Consider the following 25046-nt stretch of genomic DNA (forward strand, 5'->3'; position numbering starts at 1 on the left):
CCCACCAACCATCATCTAACATTGTGTCCTTGACCTTTTTTGAAGTAGCTTGATCCATCTTTCTCCAAAAAGACCAAGGATCTGAAATAACCATGGCCCTAAGAGCGACCTTCACCTCCTTCAACCTCTTAAGCATTATGAATGAGGAAGCAAACCGGGTATCTGCAATCTTCAACAATGATAGATGTGTGTACTCTTTATATATTGTGAGGGCATTGGTATGGTTTTATACAAATTTCGGATATGGCGTGCATCCTCAATAAGATTATCAATCCATGTCACATCTGAAGCAATAGATTTAAGTGCTAAATTCAAGGAATGAACAATGCATGGTGTCCAAAATACTTGTGGATATTTAGTTTCCACAATCAAGCCAATAGCTTTGCAAACATGTACATTATCTATGATGATTTGCACACAATTTTCATTGCCTACATCTTCAATAACTTTAATAAACATCTCACCCATATATTGTGCATCCTTGTATTGTCCAAGAGCATCAACTACTTTCAAGAAGACCGATCCATTTTGGGAATATACCATTAAATTGATGAGAGGATGGCGTGCTGTATTTGTCCATCCATCAGAAACAATACTGACACCAGATGAGATCCATGATGATTTAATAGGTTGTAGAATTTTATCTACCTCCTTCCTTTCCTTAACCAACAATGTGGTTCTAAACTTCTCTAAACTTGGAGGCACATACCCAATTGGATCCATATCAACTAGAGCTCGATACATCACAATCAACAAAAGAGACCATGCAACATCAAAAGAAATGAAGTTGAGATAGAAAAATAATTCAATTGTAAGATCAATCTCATCTCACTTCTCACGCTGAAAAATATTGTCCATTGGACCACCACAAGTTTGGGCTGCCCCCTTTTTGTTGGTTGAATTTCAACCCCACTCCCAAATATACTACTAGTAGTATTCCTCAAGAATGGAAGAGGATCTTCTTTTTTTCTAATTTTCCTACTTTTTTCCACCACATTCCCAAAGCCAATTGCATCCTCCCTTTCCAAATCCATTCTTTCTTTAACACTAATATTTTTGCATTCTCCAATTCCATAAGGAAGGCCCAAAAAATGACCCTTAACTCAAAAGTAAGTGCTCTTAAATTCACCCTTGCAGAAATTACAAGACCAAAGCACATTCCCTCCCGCACCAACCTTTGGCCCTTGTTTCTTGGTTACATACTTCCATAGAGGGTATTTTTTTAGTTGTGCTTATTTATTGCTACAACAACATCATATGTGGGCTGAGAAGCACCTAAAGCTTCACTTGAAGCACTTGGGGCACTATGACCAACAGAAGGTGAAAAACTTGGAGGGGAGAAGGGGGACCACAAAAAGCACCACCCTTCTCTTTCCTTTGACCTATGCCAGCTGCCTTAGATGATTGAGCCATTAATCTCCTTGCTGTTATAAAGTCCACACTCCACAGGTGTAATAAAAATGACTGGCACATGTCGCCAAATCATTCACCTACAAAAAAAACAATTAAACAATTAAGAAATTTCCTTAACATTGATAACATAACCAAGATGGCAATGGGCAAGATATTACAATGCAATATTAAATCACGTATTTATGTAATTTGACTTGTTACAGGACAATGGACGGACTGAATGTTACAAAAGAAGGCGTGGTGTATTTCACAGAGCTCACCTATAATTTAATAACTAATTAACAAAAATTTTCCCATTCACAAATCCTTGTAGGTGACAATCACAATGCATAGCCTAGGAATGTATGGTTGTTCTATGCATTGGTGGATTAGAATTTTTCAGCGGATATCTAAATATAAAAATTAATGAAGGACTTAGGAAACTCATATTGCATGGAAAATTTGGGGTTGAGATGGATGTGTGATACTGATAACACTCACTAGAATGGGCAAGATTATGAAAATGTTCTCGTTCAGTAGACAACATAGAGATGTATTTTTCTTGTAGACTATTATTTGAGCTTACTGACTGGGGCATGAGGACTAACTTAACGGGTTGAAACTTGATAGTATATTGCTGAGATTGTAGAATACTTGATGGTGAAAATATTTGTTGAAATCTTGAACATTTATCAATACTAGGATTGCTTTGTTAAAGCATCTTTTACATTATACGATATTTCATATTAAAATCCAAAGTTCCAAAACATCAATAATAAACATTATATATGGGCCAGGTTTAAGCTCAAACTATATTTTATGGTTACTGTTACTATTAGTTAAAAAAGAAAATCTCAGGGAGAATTTTCTTTATTTATTTGCAATGATTCTAGAATTCACCACAGTAGGGAGGCAAAGGATGTTACTCTTGGGGTAAATGCTAAATTTGACAAAGACAATCTTCTATGATGTTTCATATCGGAATTTGGATGAAAAGTTAATATTTGCATGCCATGTGCATCAATTGTTCTTCTTTGAATTTAATTCTTTTCAGTGCTTCAACATTGATTTTTAAAGCTTTTGTCTGTTGCTTATATTGCATAAGGAAATACATATTGTTGAATTTGCAGAAGGGATCTATTAGCTGCTATTGGAAGTGTCTAGTTCAAATAAATGATACATCTCCAAAACATAAAATAAGACATCAACACCTGGGATCAACCTATGGGTCTCCAATCAACATCTTGTCATTAAATCACGAGCAGATTGGAATAAAGGGTGCAATATAGCAGAGTGGAATGGATAAGAAAATGAGTAGTATATAATGCGACTTTTAGAGATTCCTGGTTTCCATTCTCCGACTGATTCTCCAGTCGATGTGACGTCGTCGTCATCCTTTCCACCAGAAATAAACATGGTAGGTATCTGTGATGTCAACAACCCAACTGGCATGGCAAAGATTAGTCGATGACCATGCCGATGACCATAGCCTTCATCCGAATACGGATGAGGCACTAACTATGGATGGCAGTTCCTATTTCCACCTCCATAGCAAAGTTAATGCTATGTCCTTACACCCTCTGACAGCGGCAGACAGCCTCCTTGACGTCATGGCGCCCTTACATGCTCGACCATGGATCATGGCATGCATCCCTCTCCGACGATTACAGGTCACGCAGCTCCGGCGACTCTGCCGTCTGCCGTGCTCCTGCCCATCGACCCTGCCCGCCTCCACTTTGGCCTCCACTCTGGCGTATTGATGAGGCACATTTACCAACCTCTGCCTATGATCATCCATCCATCTGGCTGTTTGTATTGATGGTCATGAAACGCGGAAGCATGCGTAAGATAGGCCCATCCATTCTTGTGATATTGATAGCCATGAAATGGCCTCATACGAAACACAAGACCCGCCCCGCCCAAATTCGAAATTTGAAATGGCCTCATACGAAACACAAGGCCCGCCCCGCCCAAATTCAAAATTTGAACTTGTGTCGATGTATTAATGGGGTCGGAAATATTGGTTGCCCTCTACTAGTGTTCTTCTGAAACTGAAACCTGTGTTTGTAGCTCTCGCCGAGAGGGTGACCCAAAAGGATAGAAGTGCTTCACACGGAATCCACATTCATATGTAAGTGGCATCTCTGCTTCACATCTATTATTCGGAGGAACTTTTCAGGCAGCGATGGACAAAATAGGCTCTGGTAAATGGACCATTTGGATTGTCGTCCTATTGTTGTTCGGGATGATTTTATTGGTTGATTTTACCACTCAACTAGGTAAAGAAGCAATTTTTTTGTATTTTTCCCTTCATTTATAAATAAATTAACCTCTTCATTCCTAAATAAATTAACCTCTTCATTCCTGGCATTGTAGGTGGATTTTAGAACATCAATTGCAGAGGGAAAGCAAAACACAGAGGTGACAACAATATAACATGGGTCAATGATGCTAATTACATAGACGTCGGGCAGACAGTATGTTAAAATTGGCAACCAGGGAAAAACTTCATGTGGGTCATCTTATTCATGGCTGATAATATTTTTATTAGATTCCTCTCGTTGAGAGGTGTAGGATTGATATAAAGATCATCCAATTCCGATAAGTATTCATGGAGATATGAATTTATTTTGATTATGGAATTATTATCAAGCCGACCTACAACTCATGTAGGCTCAGAAGCCCAACAGTCGCATCTATTCACCCACCAACGTTGTGTATAAATATAAGAGGACTTTTCCTCATTTGGACTCACTCATCTCATCGCATCTCTCTCTCTCTACTGCACAGATATGAGTCTCTTCTCTACTGTGCTGAAATGGGTCTCTCTCTCTCACACATGTGAAGCCGGAAGCTGCTGAATTTGAAGCTGCAATTGCAGAAGTAAAGATTGAATTGCGTGGCCTAGAAGATCTCCTCTTTGGAATTGCGCTGTAGGTTCATCTGAACCTCCTTTGAAAGCCGCAACTTTTTGTGGTGGAATGAAGTCAATCTGACGAACGGTTTGCAAGATATCGACTGCCCTAGTTTGAAGCCGGAAACTGCTGAAACTGAAGCTGCAACTGCAGAAGTAAAGATTGACTTGCGTGGCCTAGAAGATCTCCTCTTTGGAACTGCGCTGTAGGTTCATCTGAACCTCCTTTGAAAGCCGCAACTTTTGGTGGTGGAATGAAGTCAATCCGATGAACGGTTTGCAAGATATCGACTACCCTAGTTTGAAGCCAGAAACTGCTGAAACTGAAGCTGCAACTGCAGAAGTAAAGATTGACTTGCGTGGCCTAGAAGATCTCCTCATCTGAACTGCGCTGTAGGTTCATCTGAACCTCCTCTGGAAGCCGAAACTTTTGGTGGTGGAATGAAGTCAATCCGACGGTCGGTTTGTGAGATATGGTCTGCCCTAGTTTGATAATGAAGCCGCTAATGCTGATGCTGCTGATCTAGGGTTTGCTACTGTTGATATGAATCAGATTTATTGTACTATTTCTCTCTGCTGAATTATTGAAGATAAAAGAAGATTTGATCAAAGGGTTTCCCCACACATTGTGGGGTTTGTCCCTGGCTAGCCGCCACATCTTGTGTCTCTTGTCTTGGCTTGTTTTCTGTCGATCGTTTAATGTTCTATCTGCACTTTACTTTATGTACATGTGATTGCTAATCGGTGGAATATAATAAGAAAAAGAAGTAAACTGTTATAAGCATAAAACATACCATAACTTAACATGGTATCAGAGCTGAGGTGAAGACAAAGCCCGAGCAAGAGCAAGCGCAATCATTGAAGAGAAGATTGGCAAGGCTATCCTAAAAGAACTATGGGGTCGTCAACACTCTTCCCTGCCGAAGACAAGCTCCGTGAGAAAGCTGACTATCACGGATGGAAGATGTCTATCGATCTAACCCTTGAAGATCAAGGAGTGTTGGATCATGTGAGAGGCAATATTGTTGAGCCTCCATCAAATGCATCCGCTGTTGCCTGGAACAAATGAAAAAAATGGAGAAGTCAAAACAATATAAGATCATACGGGACTCTATCAACAAGCACTTGGTGGCCTACATCTCTGAACTGGACACCTCCAAGGAAATCTACGATAGACTGGTGAGTTTATTTAAAGTTAATGATGCAAATCAAGTTTTGTTTCTTAGAAATAAGCTGAGGGAAATCAAGAAGGGTAAAGATGAAAGTATGCAAGCATACTTCTTAAGAATCACCGAGATCAAGAACGATCTCCTATCTATTGGGGAAACTATTACTGACAGAGAAATGGCACTCACAACTCTTGGAGGATTGCCATTTGAATGGTATGTGTTCAGGACTACTCTTTTGAACTATAATGTAATTCCTGGTTTTGAGGAATTAATGGCTAGACGCATTCAAGAAGAAATAAGGGAAGAAGTGCAAGAAATGCCCATGCCTAAAGGTCCTCCTGCTGCCTTTTCTTCTCATGCAAAGAAAAGAAATAATTCCGGGATTAAATCAAAAGGAAAGGCTGGACCTAAGGCTAGAAGAAAATGACGATGTTACATTTGCGATAAAGCAAGTCACTATGTATGAGATCATGATCATCATGAGGAATGAGATCATGTACATAAAGGGCAACATGAGATCATGGACATATAGAATAGCATGATGATGATGCACACTAGTTTGAGCAGCATTATGATGGATAAAATCATGGACATGGGCAGCATGATGATAATCATGATTAGAGAAGCATGGTACAGTATGCAGTGGTGCAACTCGAAATCCCTCTGATGGCAATCAAAGGAATGACAAATTCAACAGCAAAGGTAAGAGGAGAGTTGGGAATCAATGAAGAGGACAAGCATTCAAGAAGGCTAGAAATTCTAGGATGTATTAAATGCACTTGACCTCAAAAGGAACCTAGTGTCCATCTCGGCAATGGAAGACAAAGGCTACAAGGTAACCTTCAGCGATGGAAAGGTATGTATATGGAAAAATAATGTTAAAGATGCCTTTACTCTTGGGTTTAGTGTTGATTCATTATATTAGGTCGATGGAAGTCCGCTAGGTGTCATGTCTTGTGACACAACTATTTAGTCCGAACTTTGGCATCGGAGGTTTGCCCACCTTCATTACAAAGCTCTACCCGATGTAAGACAGATGGTGACAGGGATGCCCGAATTCTGAGTAGATAAAGAAGGTGTATGTCCAGGATGTGCCGAAGGAAAGCTCAAAAGGGTACCATTCCCCTCAAGCCAAAGCAAGACCTCCGATATATTACAATTGGTTCACTCGGGCATACCTGAGGTTGGCATTAAGAGGGAGACTACTACACCACATACTCCTGAGCAGAATGGTGTGGTGAAAAGGAAGAACCGCACGATGATGGAAGCTGTCCGGGCCATGCTACATGATCAAAGACTTCCGAAGTTTCTATGGGCTGAAACTACAATCACCGTTGTATATGTACAAAATCGATGCCCTCATCAAGCATTGGGCTCCAAAACTCCTGAAAAAATGTTCACCATCAGTCAAAGGGAAGTCGTGATTAGTCATGATGTCACCTTTGACAAAGATATGGCCCTCAGTAAGGTGGACAATCTGCTGACTTTGAGTAGCTCTCAAGAAGCCGACACCAGGGAACCGAAAGAAAAGGATGATGAATCAATGCTCGATGTAGAAGAACCCATGGATCCGATTGATCCTCATCCACATGAGCCTTCCTCTTCTAAGAAGAGGCCTTCATGGCTTAGGGGGATACTTGATGATGCTGAAGGACATGCTGCACCCTGAGGAACCTTCCATCAAAGTAAGAAACTTAACAGGTATCAGGGATACCTGACCATCATGAGCACGATCATACAAAATGAACCTTCATCATTCTCAGATGTCATCAAGCATTAACTATGGAAGGGTGCTATGACCATAGAATATGGGTCTATTATGGAGAATGATGTCTGGGAAGTAGTTCCCAGACCCTGGACAAGACAATTGTTACTTCAAAATGGCTTTACAAGATAAAGCATGTAGCAGATGGAAGCACGGAAAAGTATAAGGCTCGTTTTGTTGCTCGAGGTTTCTCCCAAAAGGAAGGTATAGACTATGATGAGATATTTGCACCTGTTGCCAGATATACGACCATCCGCTCGATCATAGCCCTTTCCGCTTCACAAGGATGGAACCTACATCAGATGGATGTCAAGACTGCGTTCTTGCATGGCTCGATCAAAGAAGAGGTCTACGTGGAGCAACCCGAAGGATTTGAGATTTATGATCGAAAATCTCATGTATTCAAGGTTGAAGAAAGCTCTCTATGGGCTGAAGCAAGCACCCCGAGCATGGTATGAGAGGATCGATAGCTACTTGATGAAGCTGGGATTCACTAGGAGTGAAGCCGATCCTAACCTTTACTTTAAGGTTGAAGATGACAAGCCTCTCATACTGGTATTATATGTGGATGACCTCTTTCTATCAAGTGCAAACCCTCTCATTCACAAATGTAAGAGGGAGATGGCTTCTGAATTTGAAATGAAGGACCAAGGACTTGAAGTGTGGCAGAAGCCAAGGGAAATTTTCCTATCTCAAGGAAAATATGTGGTAAATATATTGGAAAGATTCGGTATGATGGACTGCAAGCCTGTGACTACCTCGAGGATCTTAACTTTTAGAAGTTATATGGTAGTGATGTCGGACCAGACTTGGGAAATGCCTCTGAGTTTCAAAAACTCATTCGCATTGATGTTCTTGGTGAACCTCCGTCCGAACATATGTTTTGCAGTTAGCATTGTGAGCTCATATTTGGTTGAGCCTCACTGGATTGATGCCAGGAATCTTCTGCGATGTCTTCAGGACACAATCTCTCATGGATTAAGATACACTGTCGGAGATGTGAGACTACATGGATATACTGATGTTGATTGGGCAGGCAGTGTGGTGGACCGTAAGAGCACTTTCGGGTACTGTTTCACCTTGGGATCTGCTTCGATATCCTGGATGAGCAGGAAGCAGAAGTCGGTGGCTTTGAGCACCGCTGAAGCAGGATATATTGTTGCTAGCATAACCTCGTGTGAGGCAGTCTGGTTGCGAAAGCTCTTCAGTAAACTGTTTTGATTTACATTGGATGCCACTGTGATTCTCTGTAACAACCAGAGGTGGGATTCGATTATTGAGGAATCCCGTATTCGTCAATTGCTCCAGCAGATAGACATCATCTGGGATATGGTACGTCGATGAGCAAGGAAGCTCCATCACATTAAGATGATGTACTGGTTGATACACCTTGTCAAAGCCCCGAGGAAAGATCTAATCTGTGATTTTCCCAAACGACTTGGAGTCGGCAAGAAACCTTTGTACAAGGGTCTTGCATGTTGCATTCATTGAGCTCTGGGAGCTCTGAGGGCTTGCGGTTCCTACTGGAGCAACATATGACCACAGGGTGACTCACCCTCCCCTGGTGGTGCACACTGGAACAAGATGATTCGCTCTCTTGTGGGACAAGATGATTCGCTCTCTTGTGGAACAGGATGATTCGCTCTCCTCTGTAGCAGGATGATTAGTTCTCCTGTGAGGCCTAGATTGATGTGTTCTCCATGGCAGCCTGGATTGATGTGTTCTCCACGACGATTGTAGCAGGATTGATGTGTTCTCCTGTGAGGCCTGGATTGATGTGTTCTCCATGGAAATTGTAGCAGGATTGATGTGTTCTCCTGTGAGGACAGGATTGATTAGTTCTCCTGTCGAGGCATCCTACCCATGCAGTCTAGGACTCATGGGAAGTACCTCTCATCTGATCAATGAGCAGGGAAATGAAGTTAGGGACCATAGTAGTACCGATGGACGCATCGTTGTAACTACCGTACTCCCTATGCTAGGATGACCTCCATTGATCTGGGATCAATGATACTGGTCTAGGACCAGTGGTAGGAGTTGTACCATACTATGACGCTGACTTCGGGTTGGTTGAGATTGGTCTGGGATCAGTGGTACATACTCTGAGATTGACTTTGAGTCAGTGGAGGATGATATTGGTCTGGGACCATTGGAGTTGTACTCACTATGACGCTGACTTTGGGTTGGTTGAGACTGGTCTGGGACCAGTGGTACATACTCTGAGACTGACTTTAAGTCAGTATGATACATCCTCGATCATTTCTTCTTCTTCATAATTTGGACAAAAGCAGAGCAGAACAGAACAATGCAAGAGCAGAGCAGAACAGAGCAAAACAATACAGATCAGTGCAGGGCAGAACAAGACAAAGCAGAACAGGCAGAATAGAGCAGAGCAGGGCAAGGGTCAGGCTGTATAGGGCAGTGCATTTGATGGATGAATAGTAACGACCGATAGACAGATTGCAGATGAAGTTCTCCATGGTTGAGAGGGAGTGTTAAAATTGGCAACCAGAGCAAAACTTCATGTGGGTCATCTTATTCATGGCTGATAATATTTTTATTAGATTCCTCTCGTCGAGAGGTGTAGGATTGATATAAAGATCATCCAATTCCGATAAGTATTCATGGAGATATGAATTTATTTTGATTATGGAATTATTATCAAGCTGACCTACAACTCATGTAGGCTCAGAAGCCCAACAGTCGCATCTATTCACCCACCAACGTTGTGTATAAATATAAGAGGACTTTTCCTCATTTGGACTCACTCATCTCATCACATCTCTCTCTCTCTCTACTACACAGATATGAGTCTCTTCTCTACTGCGCTGAAATGGGTCTCTCTCTCTCACACATGTGAAGCCGAAAGCTGTTGAATTTGAAGCTGCAACTGCAGAAGTAAAGATTGACTTACGTGGCCTAGAAGATCTCCTCTTTGAAACTGCGTTGTAGGTTCATCTGAACCTCCTTTGAAAGCCGCAACTTTTGGTGGTGGAATGAAGTCAATCCGACGAACAGTTTGCAAGATATCGACTGCCCTAGTTTGAAGCCGGAAACTGAAGCTGCAACTGCAGAAGTAAAGATTGACTTGCGTGGCCTAGAAGATCTCCTCTTTGGAACTGCGCTGTAGGTTCATCTGAACCTCCTTTGAAAGCCGCAACTTTTGGTGGTGGAATGAAGTCAATCCGACGAACGGTTTGCAAGATATCGACTGCCCTAGTTTGAAGCCGGAAACTGCTGAAACTGAAGCTGCAACTGCAGAAGTAAAGATTGACTTGCGTGGCCTAGAATATCTCCTCATCTGAACTGCGCTGTAGGTTCATCTGAACCTCCTCTGGAAGCCGAAACTTTTGGTGGTGGAATGAAGTCAATCCGACGGTCGGTTTGTGAGATATGGTCTGCCCTAGTTTGATAATGAAGCCGCTAATGCTAATGCTGCTAATCTAGGGTTTGCTACTGCTGATATGAATCAGATTTATTGTACTATTTCTCTCTGCTGAATTATTGAAGATAAAAGAAGATTTGATCAAAGGGTTTCCCCACACATTGTGGGATTTGTCCCTGGCTAGCCGCCACATCTTGTGTCTCTTGTCTTGGCTTGTTTTCTGTCGATCGTTTAATGTTCTATCTGCACTTTACTTTATGTACATGTGATTGCTAATCGGTGGAATATAATAAGAAAAAGAAGTAAACTGTTATAAGCATAGAACATACCATAACTTAACACAGTAGAGATAGGGAATGCAGCTGAACAAAGGTTCGGTTCTTACTTGAATAATCTCAGGCTTTTCCCAAAGCCTCTTGACAAGTCTTGTTATGAGGTTCCTGTGGCCTGGTCTTATCCTGGAAATTACAGTGGATTCCAACAATTGCCAAGCTTTTCTTACTCTATTGAGACACTCGGTATGTTGCATAGGCCAGGATTAGGAAATAGCAGTCTCTCGGATTTCCCCTCTCTTGAGGATCAACGCGCACTATTTCAAAAAAAAAGGAGTAATATATTGCGCTTGAATTGAATCTTGGTTTTTTCTTCATTATTCACTGTTTCTTTGGATTAAAACACAGAGGTGAGGGTTAAAAGTTGGTAACTTAAGAAATGTTCCTTCACAGCATTCGGTTGAAAACGCTCTGCGAAAAATTCATTCGGTCATTATTTACATACACTTTTCCACAACATTCAGTAGAAAGCACTCTGGGAAAATTTTCAGGGATTCTTTACTTGACATATATTAGCGGAAATGATGAATTCATTGACGTCTGTTTGTCATAAGCTTTAAATCCGTCCAGAAAAGTTTAATTCAAATTGAATGCATCCATTGAAATGAAAAGGTTAATTCATTTATTTTTTTTCCCTTATTTGAATTTTGTTAATTTTTAAAATTTAAAATTTAAAATAAATAAAACTATTATATAAATGGATTTTGATTAGAAATTTTTAAAATTATTATATGTTAAAGAAATAAAATTATTGTATAAATATAGGTTGAGGATGAGGACTAATAAGAAATTATTGAGAAAAAAAAAATTAAACTTTATTTTTATGTTTGTAACATAAAATAAAAGTATTTCAAAATGATCATAAAAGTATTTCAAAATTATCATAATTTTAATAAAATTAAATTGTTAAAACACATTGTTTTTCATATTTGAATTTTTTAATTTTATAATGTTGATAACCTTTTTTATTTCATAAGATTTTTGGAATTAATAAATGCCAAATTTCATATAACTTTGGATTGTTTTTTTAGTTTTTTTTCCTTTGGGTTTTTTCATTTAATAATTTATGTTTTAATTTTTGTGTCTTAATCCTTATATAAACGGATAAAAATATGTTCTTCATGAGACTTAGATAATAGGATTATAAGGTTTTATATCAGTTAATCTGGTTAATCTTTGATTAAAATAAATAAAATTATAAATTGAATTAACTAACTAATTGAAAATAGATATAATTTTTCTATTAACTTTTATTTGTATTCTAAATAGAAATTACTTCGTTTCTAATATAATTAAATTAAATTATAAAACTAACTAATTAATTAGGCTATATAATTATTACTCATTTATTCTTAGTATTTAATATAATAATATTATTATATGTCTTTCTCGTCTTTGATGATTAAAAAAGTCTATTGGTTAATTTGGCTAAATGCAAGCAATTTACATTTAATCGTAAATAGAAATAAAACTAACTATCTAATTATTTAATTAACTAATTATATGTCCCTCTCCATATATCTTGGTCCTCTCTGGTTACCCAATCTAATGCAGTTGTTTCTCTCTATTTATATTGTAGCCATGATCTAATGTAGCTATTTCCTGGTCAAATGTAACCTACTCTCTCTATTTATACTACAGCCATGATCTGGTTCTTCAACTTTTCCTGACATTAAACCACACTTGTTGGTGTTTTCCATGTTAAACTCTTCTAAAAAAACTTGATATGGATCACAAAAGCCTAAATTCAATAATATTTGTATTATAATAAAATTATACAATATTAATATTTCTATTCACATGTACAAATTTTTCATCTTTAAAAATGAAGTAGTTTTTCTTTGTTAATGTCCACATTTGCACACCATCTCACATGAAGTGTTTTTTCATCACTTCTCTCCGCATTTCATTTGCAACATTTCTCTTTTTTTTTAGAAAATCTAAGAATCTGCATGTACGATGTGATTATTGCCGAAAACCATCTTAATAATCATCATTGCTTTTAACTTGAAATTACTTATTATAAATAAAAACAAAATGGAAGAAATAATGATAAAAATCCTACACAACAACAATACACATAAACCATGACTCTTACTTGGTTAGTAGACATGATAAATGTCAAAACATTTACTCCATTAGACATCTCACATTGTCCAAAATAAAAAATCAACTAAATTATAACTTTATTTTAAATTATTATTATTATTAAAAGAATTAATATATGACTTCAATATATACAAATATTTTGAAAAACATATAACAATATTCTTAACCATGGAGATTCTTAACAATGCCATGGGTTATCAATACTACATGCTCAATATGACGTGTTAATATGACATTTTTTTAATTAATTAATTTGAGACAAATTAATTAAAATATCATAACTAACTCTTCGATAAGTTTTAACCTTTGATGTGTGATTACTATTATAAATATTTCAGCATATTCTGTGGAAGTTAAATCTCTATCATCCACCTAATAATCATTTCTGGGCATATTCCATGGAAATTAAATCTATACCATACACCTATTAATTATTGATAATTAAATTAAAATTATAAAAAACCTATTCTAAAATAAACAAGCTTATTAGCATAATTAATTAATAAAAAATATTTATAGTATAATCAAAATGTAGTTTCTCTAACATGTGAACATCTTATTTACAAATTTCATAAGTTTTTTGCAATATTAATGAAAATCTAATAATATTTTATTTTATTTTATATATATTTTTAATTTGGATAAGACTACATCATCATCATATTCAATATATTACTACAATAGAGTAGTGACTTCACATCAAGAAGTGATTATCACCATAATGGAATAGTGACTTTACATCAATTTTTTTTTATCCAAAACTAAATAAACACATTCTTTTATTATACTACTAATTTAACAAAATATACATAATTCAATTTAAAAATTTAAATTATACAAGTTTATATATATATATTTCACATAAAATTTATTTATTATTATCAATTTTCTGTGGGTTAAAAAGAGGAATACATCTCCCAAATCCATTCATCTTGGAACAAAGAGCTTGTTGTTGTTTTAACAACTCTATAATTTTTAAATAATTATTTAATTGGCGGAGTTTTCCTCACCTTATATTTAAGGGCTATATTAATTTTGGTAATTTCTTTGGAAGATGACATTATCAAACTCTATTTGAACGAAATTATATTACGTTTGGTAATTTCTTTGGAAGATGTCATTATCAAACTCTATTTCAATGAAAAACATGATTACATCGTGATTAATGTTCACCATAGTATGGAAAGGCGAGAGCTGTTTCCACCTCTATAGAAACATTAATTCTCTCTTAAGAGATTCTAAGGACAGTATTGGGACACGGGTTTTGACATCCCCTCCATTCTTCGGCTAACAGATTCTGATTCCATAGTAATGGAGATATGCATGATGCCATCATCCATGTCGTTGTTTGTATTGATGCACATTGAAACGAGTGACATGTGTATCATGGCATGTCATGTATCATATGCTATCTACCATCTGATATTAATTGCCACCAAATTTTGAATTGTATAATGGCGCTCCAAATTGGAATTTTGAATCTCAAAACCCGCGCTGCCATATTTTGTTGTAATTGAAAGAAGCTTTGGTCGGTTATAGTTTCTTTGCTCAGCATGAGCTTCCGGACGAGTTTGGTGCTAATCGCGATTGCGGTGATTCTGGCTATCGTTGTCTCTGCTGGGGAGAAAACTCATTTTAGCGTTGCCATTGGGATATTGGGATTCTGGGTTTATGTATCACATGACAGGCTATTGCTCTGGAAGATGGGAAGGCCTAGTTTCTTTGCTCAGCATGAGCTTCTGGACGAGGTCGATGCTGATGGCGATTGCGGTGGTTCTGGTTATCGTTGCCTCTGTTGGTGAGAAACTCATTTTAGCGTTGCCATTGGGATATTGGGATTCTGGGTTTATGTATCACATGACAGGCTGTTGCTCTGGAAGATGGGAAGGTGTGCATGCCTCCCGACATCATCAACCTACCATAGCTGAATCCAATAACAAATCTCATGCCTTGTATTTGGCCTCTGTGAGTCTCAGGTTTATCAACAAGGGTGTGAAGAGGGGATTGGAATTCTAACATAATTACTCTTACCAGTTTGGCTCAGTGTATTTACTTCTGTAAATTCCTGAGTCAACATTTTCCACCCATATACTAGCCATAATTTCGATCGTCCCCTACCCTAGCTCTTATGGTGCTCACTGACCTCCTAGCCTGGTGGCTTCTTTTCATAATGTCCCTCGTTGGAATCCCCTCGGGGGTACTTGCTTTTGATCGCTTTAGTGAAGTCCAACATTTGGGCATTTTAATAATAATCTCGGGCTTCCTTTTTCTCTTAACTCTTATTTAAATACTTTACAAGAATTCTTTTATGAATCCTCCTCTTATCTCGTAACCTCGAGATATCAAGCTGTTATCACAAATCAATTTAAATTTCTTCTCGATATTTCATTTTTACCTCTTTCCATCTCGGAACCTCAACATATCCTATTTTTGCAATCTCGTAAGTTAATTTAAACTCTATCCGATATCTCTATCCTGATATCTTACATGGCACATTTCACGTGGTTTTACCATCCCGTCTATTGTAAATGATTTAATACGATCTCATAGGCTTTTGGTCAACTCATTCATTACTAGATAGTCTAACCTATCACTATGCATACATGGAGTTCTCTTTTATTATCTCTATACCATTACACTGACTTCTATGTTATCATGGTGTTAGAAAGCTTGGATGTATTCTTAATTATAATTTCAACACACTTCCAAGAATTTATTCCTCGAGATGACTATGTGACTTTAGGGATATCCATTCTATTCGGCGTGTCCGCATGGATCTCTATTGATATGCTTTCATAATCTATGGCTTAATCATATTTTGGTCTTTATTCTACTGTCATATGCCCGTCCCATTTTGTTTTGTCTTGTAATATGCATCCTTGTTATCTTTTCAAGGCATTCTTGAGAAACCATTATAACAATACAGTCACCTGGTAAGCAAATACAAAATATGAAAAGGTAATGGATTCTGGTCAATTTCAAATCCTTTTGTGGTTCACCTATTGTTAATATATCACTCCATACAAAAGATTCAAGTCCTCTCCATATGCACATAAGTGCTATGATGCAGGAGCATCCAACTCAGGCACCATGACCGGGTGTCGGTCTCTGTGAGGTCAAAGAGTTGAGTTTACTTTTAGTTGTCTTTATGTTAGTTAACAGAATAGTAAGTAGAACTTTTATTCTTGTCTTAATTTCTAAATTAGTTAAGGGTAGTTGATCAGTTAGGGTTATTTGTTTTTCTGTTGTTAACAAGTCATGGATTAATGATTGTCCTTTTATTTTAAAAGGAAAAAGACAAGTGTATCTTAAGGGAAAATCTTGTCATAAGATAGAACGAATGACTAATAACCAAGTAACTGTAAAAGTTTGTAACTGAAAAACAACTATATAGTTTCATTAACTGGAACAAGGAACCTATAAATGTAATAGGACAAATCATGTAAGGGGTTCAGTTCAGTACCTTTCGCACTCAAACAATAGCAAGAATAGAGAAATTAAGTTCTGTCCATCTGTATGTCTACTGTACTTTATTATGTTTTCCAATTGATGACTATCTGAGCATACAACTAACTCTACACAGATTCTTGAAAATAAATTCCTTTTGTTTCCTGAGAGAAAGAATCGGTTCTCATAGCGAGATCGAAGAGCAGATACAATATGAGGGTTTGTAATTCGTTTGAAACAAACAGCGAAAATAAACCAAGAGTGATACAACGAGAATTCGGTACAGGCCAAATACCCACAGGCCGGACGAAAGTTTCCACCATACAATTAAATTGACAGCCATATAACATTGCCAACATAACTATAGGGTTCATGCACATTTATACATCATATCTCAAGCAAACTGAAGAAGCATAACAGCAGTTCCGGCTACGAATTCAGAGCAAAAAAATAGCGAACGTTATTCAGGTATACCAAACTAAGTCTTATCATATCTCCCTAAAGAATTTTCCTTTCAAAAAAATTGCAAAGTCCAGCGTATAATAATTACATAACAGTGATGTAAGAATTAAGTTGTGAACGCTCAAACCATGAACGATAAACCCTAGGTGAGGGTTTCAACCACATATTCATACACAGCATAGACACGTACACCCTTGAACGACAAACCCTAGGTGAGGGTTTCGACAGAAAATTGCAACTATAAACAGAAAATTGCAGTCAAGACATAGTGGAAGCCCAGAATTCCAAGTAGTAGAGCAAAGCTCACAGTGTGAGTCATTCAAAAAGCAACGTGGGTGACAAACGCATACAACCCGAAGGCATAAGTTAAAGACCAGAACGAACACTACAAGAAATTCAAAGAGTCAGAGCCTACCGGACAAGACCGAGACGTATATGGCCAAACCCTCCAACTGCAAACCCTTAACACCTGCAAACCCTTAAAGCCACCATTTTGCAAAACATGAGGGAAACGTCTCTTACTAGAGGGAAAGCAGAACAGAACAAGGATTTCTTAGTCACTGACTTACAAATTCTGCAGGCATTTAGAATTGAGACAGGATCCATCACTGTCTCCTCTAAACTGCGACAACAACAAAGCCCCTCCATGAATGTTTGGTTGCCACCACCAACAGGCTTTCACAAACTCAACTTTGACGGGGCTTCTCGTGGGAATCCTGGTCCAGCAGGTATAGGAGGTGTCCTTCAGGATTACAAAGGAGAGACACAACATATTTTCCGTCAATCATTGGGTGAAGGAACCAACAATGAAATGGAATTTGCGGCTTTAGAGCAAGGGTTACGAATTCTAATACGCCTGGAAACAGGAGCTACAATGGTGGAAGGGGATTCTCTTTTGGCTATTAATGCAGCAAGGAGAATGAAAATGGGGGTGAAACAGAGTAAGGTAACAAAGCATTAGAGGTTGGCCAAGGTCACAGAGCTCATAGCAGAGCACCTCACAAGACTTGACAGAATCATTCTGCAAGCAGTGAGAAGAACAACAAACGCAGTGGCTGATTGTCTGGCCAACTATGGGATCGATCATCACTTCACATACCCGGACACCTGTTGGCATGATGTCACATGAACAGAACTTCGGGATAAGTGTTTACTTCTCTCAAGACAAGACATTCGTTAAAGGGAGGAGTGATGCAGAAGTACGATGGATCACGCCTTAATAGCGAATGAAGATAGAGAACCGAAGGAACAACGGGTGACAGGCCCATGAAGTACATGAGGAAGAGTGGGAAATCATAAACAAGGACAAAGTGTAGTGAACGAGGAGGACGATCAACAAAAAATATGATCGGCGCCGTCAGCAAAACACAGGGGAGGACACATGGCGTTCAACCAATAGCCCCAAGCGTCGCAGAGTTAAGGCTCCGGATACGCATCATGAACAGGAATTGGGAATTCTTAATGACAGTTATTATGGCAGGAATAGCGCCTATCCGACGATGAAGTGGGAGATTTCAATCCAGACCTTCCCACCCTAAACTATATCTAAAACATCCAACCAGAGGATAAGAACACTGCTCTCTCCCGGATCGCCTCTTAACGTTCGTAGTGCTGCTAGAATTTTCAGTGATTCCGCGACCTACAATAACATTATGGTGTGTGAGGGAAGTCGAAATGTTTCCGCTAACCAGGATCTGCAGAAGGCCCGGGAGGCTTATGAAACCCGAACAACCCAGAAAGAAAAATGCAAAATCGAAGAGCTCGAAGCTACAGTAACAGAGGAGGAAGAACGTTTGGACGCAGAAGCTTTGGAGAAGGAAGTGGAATGGTTATCTGATCTAGGCACAACGACTACAAGAGCTACTCAATTTGTTCGAACCCAGGGAGAAATGTGGAGGATGAAAACCATGTTGGCCAAGGCGCTCAACATGCAGGCTTAAGACATCACAAAAGCTCACCAGGCCATCTCTCTCATTTCAGCTGAGAATTTGGCTAAGCTTAATGCCATGGAATTCAATTTCAGTACTCAGGAAGTCAGAGTCCTTTCGCAAAAACTAAGTGTCCTCATCAGTCTCCTCAGGCTCTCCATGCATCAGGGATCCACGGCTGCGTTGGAGGCCATGGAGGAGGTAACCGACACCAGTCAGGTGAAGCGCCCCACTCCTCAGAGGATTCCGCAGCCCGAGAAAATGATTGCAACGACCGGCCCAAGTGCTCCCAGTACAGACTATGTGATCTTAAAGTTGTAATGGCTTCTCTGTTCCTGATTTCTCTTTTGGTTTTGGTTTGTCATGTTCTTGGCTACTATGTTCTTGGTATCCCGTAGCTGTAGAGGTCCTCCTGGTCTGTCTTTCTTTTTGGCACTATTGTCTAGCAGCCTAGGGTGAAGATCTATTTTTCTGTTTTTTACCCCTCTTTAGGCAGCCCTGCGTGGTTAGCCTCGGGTTCAGTAGATGAAGTTTCAATTGCTTATAGTCATTTCGAGCATGCGTTGAGGTTTTGGCTTTGTCTGTGCATGCAGACCCTTTTGTATCTTATGTATTTTATGAATTAATATAAAACTGCTGATTTACAAAAAAAAATAACACACACACATTTATATATAATTAATTTTATTATAAAATAATATATTAATATGATAATTTTTATATTTCTAACTATAACATAATATATTAATATTAAGATTGCTTGAGCATCTTAATATTAATATTAATACCTAAACAAATATATTAATATAAATTACTAAGTCATTAAGCCAATCATTGGCCAATGACTCGTTGTTAAGATTTGTCATTAACAGACATGCCCATTCATGATTTGTTTTCCAACGATTCCATAGCCCCGACTGCAACAGGCTCCACAGCTGCTCCGGAAGTTAGCTGTTGTGATGTACTTAATGCAACTGGTGCATGTAGTTAATGCGAAGGGTTGATAAGATGTGCAGCTACAGACATTCAATGAAACCTTCGCTGTCAAGATTTCAAATTCGACAATCCTGCGCAAAAATTTGAAAGGTTACAAGGAGGGAGTATAGTGCTATCGCTAATGCTTCTCAAACACCATTTTGATAAAATGAGTAGATAATATTCGACGATTTGTGCGGCTTCACAGCGTTTTAATGGAAGACAATGATTTGAAAACCCTGAAATTCCTAGAGCAGGCGCAGGAGATGACAAATTAGCTGTTGGAACGCTTGTTTGAGGTAGTGGAAAATATACTAGGTGTCACAAGAGAGCGGAACGACTTGGAAGAAAAGGAAAGGAGCCTTCATCTGCCATTGGTGGACAAAATATATGAAAAGTTGCAAAGTAAAATGAAGGATTCCCGACTGCCATAGAGTCTGAGCTAACTATCTTGAATATCAGTTTGGGAAAGGTGCAGGTAGATTACAGTATGTGGGCAAAAGGAAATCAGGATGATGTCCATCCGAAGTAGGAAGCATGGTTGTGGGGTTAGTCCAACATTTTGCAAGAGTCGGTGGAAGCAGGACTAGTGATGGAACTATTTGCCTATCATCGCAAACCCAATCTCTCCCAGAATTTGAATGAATGGAGGAGCTTGTTGTTGCAGAGAAGGCGGCTCCTTGGTTAGTTCTTGTTGTACACGAGCCTAAACAGTCGTACAGAATTTAGAGGCACTATTTACATTGATTCATAGTAAGGCCTCTCCAACATTGCGCCAGAGAATAAACCCCATAATCACTTAGTGTACTGAAACTCACATTACTCGACCCAGCATTCAGCTTAACACTGGTCAATAAAGAGGCAATATTCCAATCTTTGGAACCCCCAATGTTTCCAGCTGCGCCCTTTCTTGAGGTGTTATTGCAAATTGTAAAGGTGTCCGCTGATGCATTCTGCAAATTTGTTGGATAAAATTTATCAATGACATATCTCAAAAAGAATATGCTGAGATGAGCGGTTTCGGAAATACATTTGGTAAACAAATCAATGCAAAGCTTCGCAAAGTTTGAAACGCATGCCCGACAAGAAGAGACATTGAGGTCTCCCTTGCACTAAGCAAGACCATACATCACATCTCCATTCTCTCCATGAGATGAAATACTATAGCACGTCTTATTTACATTCTCCACCAACGAATTCAAAACCACCATCAAATTCCTTTCCAAATAACTTGAGCTTCCACCCATGTTATTACCGTCATCACAAAGGGTTCCGTATATGCGCAATTTCCGTATATGCGCACATCTTCTGTAAATGCACAGTTTCCGTATATGCACAATTCCTGTATATAGAAATTGTACATATCTTCGTTTGTGTATCTGCGCATATACGGAAACTGTGCATATACGGAAGATGTGCGCATATAAGGAAATTGGGCATATATGGAAGATATGCGCATGTTTTTCATATATCCCTAACTTTCCTGTATGTGCATATCTTCCGTATATGCACGTCGTTCATGTATCTGCATCGCAGATGCGCAGATTCCATATACAGGAATTGCGCATATACGGAAACTATGCATATACGGAAGATATGCGCATATACGAAAATTGGGCATATACGGAAGATATGCGCATATCTTCCGTATATCCCTAACTTTCCTGTATGTGCATATCTTCCATATATGCACGTCATTCATGTATCTGCATCGCAGATGCGCAGATTCCATATACAGGAATTGCGCATATACGGAAACTGTGCATATACGGAAGATATCCGCATATACGGAAATTGGGCATATACGGAAGATACGCGCATTTCTTCCGTATATCCCTAACTTTCCTGTATGTTCATATCTTCCGTATATGCATGTCGTTCATGTATCTGCATCGCAGATGCGCAGATTCCATATATAGAAATTGCACATATACGGAAACTGTGCATATACGGAAGATGTGCGCATATACGGAAATTGGGCATATACAGAAGATATGCGCATGTCTTCCGTATATCCCTAACTTTCCTGTATGTGCATATCTTCCGTATATGCACGTCGTTCATGTATCCGCATCGTAGATGCGCAGATTCTATATAAAGGAATTGCGCATATACGGAAACTGCGCATATACGGAAGATATGCGCATATACGGAAATTGGGCATATACGGAAAGACATGCGCATATCTTCCGTATATCTCTAACTTTCCTGTATGTGCATATCTTCCGTATATGCACGTCGTTCATGTATCTGCATCGCAGATGCGCAGATTCCATATACAGAAATTGCGTATATACGGAAATTGGGCATATATGGAAGACATGCACATATCTTCCGTATATGCCCAATTTCTGTATATGCGCAATTTCTGTATATGGAATCTGCGCATCTGCGATATACGGAAGATATGCGCAGATTCTATACACAGAAATTGTGCATATACGGAAACTGGGCATATACGGAAGATATGCGCATATCTTCCGTATATGCCCAATTTCCGGATATGCGCATATCTTCTGTATATGCCCAATTTCCGTATACAGGAATTGCGCATATACGGAAACTGTGTATATACGGAAGATGTGCGCATATACGGAAATTGCGCATATACGGAAGATGTGCGCATATACGGAAATTGGGCATATACAGAAGATATGCGCATGTCTTCCGTATATACCTAACTTTCCTGTATGTGCATATCTTCCGTATATGCACGTCGTTCATGTATCTGCATCGCAGATGCGCAGATTCCATATACAGGAATTGCGCATATACGGAAACTGTGCATATACGGAAATTGGGCATATACGGAAAGACATGCGCATATCTTCCGTATATCCCTAACTTTCCTGTATGTGCATATCTTCCGTATATGCACGTCGTTCATGTATCTGCATCGCAGATACATAGATTCCATATATAGAAATTGCGGATATACAGAAATTGGGCATATACGGAAGACATGCGCATATCTTCCGTATATGCGCAATTTCCGTATATGGAATCTGCGCATCTGCGATGCAGATACATGAACGACGTGCATATACGGAAGATATGCACATACAGGGAAGTTAGGGATATACGGAAGACATGCGCATATCTTCTGTATATGCCCAATTTCCATATATGCGCACATCTTCTGTATATGCACAGTTTCTGTATATGCACAATTCTTGTATATGGAATCTGCGCATCTGCGATGCAGATACATGAACGACGTGCATATACGGAAGATATGCACATACAGGAAAGTTAGACATATACGGAAGATATGCACATATAGGAAAGTTAGGCATATACGGAAAATATGCGCAGATCTTCTGTATATGCCTAGTTTCCGTATATGCATAATTTTTGTATATGGAATCTGCGCATATACGATGCCGATACATGAACGACGTGCATATACGGAAGATATGCACATACAATATAGTTAGGGATATACAGAAGATATGCGCATATCTTCCGTATATGCGCATATCTTCCGTATATGCGCAATTTCCATATATGCCCAATTTCCGTATATGCGCACATCTTCCGTATATGCACAATTTTCGTATATGCGCAATTTTTGTATATGGAAATTGTACATATCTTCGTTTATGTATGGAAATTGTACACATCTTCGTTTATGTATCTGCGCATATACAGAAACTGTGCATATGCGAAAGATGTGCGCATATACAGAAATTGGGCATATACGGAAGATATGCGCATGTCTTCCGTATATCCCTAACTTTCCTATATGTGCATATCTTCCATATATGCACGTCGTTCATGTATCTGCATCGCAGATGTACAATTTCTATATACAGGAATTGCGCATATACGGAAACTGTGTATATACGGAAGATGTCCGCATATACAGAAATTGGGCATATACAGAAGATATGCGCATGTCTTCCGTATATCCCTAACTTTCTTGTATGTGCATATCTTCTTTATATGCACATCGTTCATGTATCTGCATCGCAGATGTGCAGATTCCATATACAGAAATTGCACATATACGAAAATTGGGCATATACGGAAGATATGCGCATGTCTTCCGTATATGCCCAATTTCCGTATATGCGCAATTTCTGAATATGGAATCTGCGCATCTGTGATGCAAATACATGAACGACGTGTATATACGGAAGATATGCACATACAAGAAAGTTAGGGATATACAGAAGATATACGCATGTCTTTCCGTATATGCCCAATTTCTGTATATGCGCACATCTTCCGTATATGCACAGTTTCCGTATATGCGCAATTCCTATATATGGAATCTGCGCATCTGTGATGCAGATACATGAACGACGTGCATATACGGAAGATATGCACATACAAGAAAGTTAGGTATATACGGAAGACATGTGCATATCTTCCGTATATGCCCAATTTCCGTATATGCACACATCTTCCATACATGCACAGTTTCCGTATATGCGCAATTCCTATATACGGAAATTGGGCATATACGGAAGATATGCGCATATCCGGAATTTGGGCATATACGGAAGATATGCGCATATCTTCCGTATATGCCCAGTTTCCGTATATGCACAATTTCTGTGTATGGAATCTTCGCATATCTTCCGTATATCGCAGATGCGTAGATTCCATATACAGAAATTGCGCATATACGGAAATTGGGCATATACGGAAGATATGCGCATGTCTTCCGTATATGCCCAATTTTCGTATATGCGCAATTTCTGTATATGGAATCTGCACATCTGCGATGCAGATACATGAACGACGTGCATATACGGAAGATATGCACATACAGGAAAGTTAGGGATATACGGAAGATATGCGCATGTCTTTCCGTATATGCCTAATTTCCGTATATGCGCATATCTTCCGTATATGCGCATATCTTCTGTATATGCATAGTTTCCATATATGCGCAATTCCTGTATATGGAATCTGCGCATCTGCGATGCAGATACATGAACGACGTGCATATACGGAAGATATGCACATACAGGAAAGTTAGGGATATACGGAAGACATGCGCATATCTTCTGTATATGCCCAATTTTCGTATATGCGCACATCTTCCGTATATGCACAGTGTCCGTATACGCGCAATTTCTGTATATGGAATCTGCGCATCTGCGATACAGATACATGAACGACGTGCATATATGGAAGATATGAACATACAGGAAAGT

Source organism: Pinus tabuliformis, chromosome 9 (genome assembly GCF_031772625.1).
Source record: "Pinus tabuliformis cultivar Carrire ecotype Pingquan chromosome 9, CPIR1, whole genome shotgun sequence".
Classification (NCBI taxonomy): domain Eukaryota; kingdom Viridiplantae; phylum Streptophyta; class Pinopsida; order Pinales; family Pinaceae; genus Pinus; species Pinus tabuliformis.